A 1,220-nucleotide genomic window follows, 5' to 3' on the forward strand; every position below is an offset into this window, starting at 1 on the left:
TATATATATATATATAACAATGGGAGTTGGAACCCAGTGAGTGGTAACTAATTCTGTGCAAATTAGTTATCACTTAAATCTTCTGCACATGCTTTTCGTGTTTGGTGTTTGAAGTTAGGAGGTGGAATTAAGTCATATATATATATATATATATACGTGCATCTGCGTATATAGGTGTCGCATCTTTTGCAATAAGCACGCTTTTTCCAGAGCGCCCGCAGCGACGACAGAGACGTGTTTGACGGGTAGTGTGATCCGCACGTGTCGTGGAAGCTGCTGTGGTGGCTGGGAGCGAGTAAGGATAGGCAGGAGGAGACGATGTCAGCCGCCGCAGTAAACATACTACTAGCGCAACAATGCGACGTCGTCTATCGTAAGTTTAGCTATATACTCTGAGAAAGAATGCGAAACGAAGAGGAGCGTGATAGCGAGAGTGAGAAAGGGGCAGCGAGAGTAAGAATGGGGCAAGGGGACGAAAGGGAGACGAGAGAGAATGAGAAGAGAGGGGGAGAGAGAGGAAGAGAGTGTGGAGAGACAGAGAGTAAGAAAATGAAAAAAAAATATCGAGAGAGAGAGAGGGGTGAGGGGGAGAGAGAGAAACCGCGTTGGAGGTCAGTATCACGCTTATTCTTTACAACATACATTACAGGTTGCACCCAGAAACGGAACTAAGCCAGATGATACATAGCGTTAGCTGCCAGGTAAACGGGGGACACAGACCAGGACAGCTCATGCTCGTATATCGTATATCGTATATACTGAATGCCATTATATAATTATAAGTGAAATGAAATGGAATGAAATCATGCTGTAAAACAATTTGCCGAAGAATTGCGCTCTAGACTACCAGCAAAGTGGTATTTTTACAATGAGAGCAATAAATTACACGTATATTATACGTAGCTGCTATGCATCTTGGACTTAAAATTGTTTTAATTTCTTTTCCATGTTCTTCATTAATGCACATTGTATAGATTAGAGATACGATAAGAGCTTCAATCACGCTACGAAAAATCCACGAATACTGCCGTATCCAATTAAGTGCTTACATTGTTACCAATGTTAGCAGCAGTTTCGAAAACGCTACCGTCTTTGTCTGATGAATGATGTTGCTTGGGCTTGTCACCAGGTCGCAGCAGGTTAGCGAAGCGGGTGTCATACAGATTATAGTGCACTGCACATTTTTGCTTGGCTGTACGCAATGCTATCATCAGTGATTT

At 42.6% G+C, this 1,220-nt stretch overlaps 1 long non-coding RNA gene across 1 annotated transcript; it reads left to right on the forward strand.

The window, feature by feature from the left end:
• Positions 1–216: 216 nt before the first annotated feature.
• Positions 217–927, forward strand: LOC106820000. Its single transcript, XR_001395536.1, has 2 exons — positions 217–373; positions 650–927. It is a non-coding gene; the product is annotated as an uncharacterized LOC106820000 (long non-coding RNA).
• The last annotated feature ends 293 nt before the right edge of the window (positions 928–1,220 follow it).

Source organism: Priapulus caudatus, unplaced genomic scaffold (assembly GCF_000485595.1).
Source record: "Priapulus caudatus unplaced genomic scaffold, Priapulus_caudatus-5.0.1 Scaffold5617, whole genome shotgun sequence".
Classification (NCBI taxonomy): domain Eukaryota; kingdom Metazoa; phylum Priapulida; class Priapulimorpha; order Priapulimorphida; family Priapulidae; genus Priapulus; species Priapulus caudatus.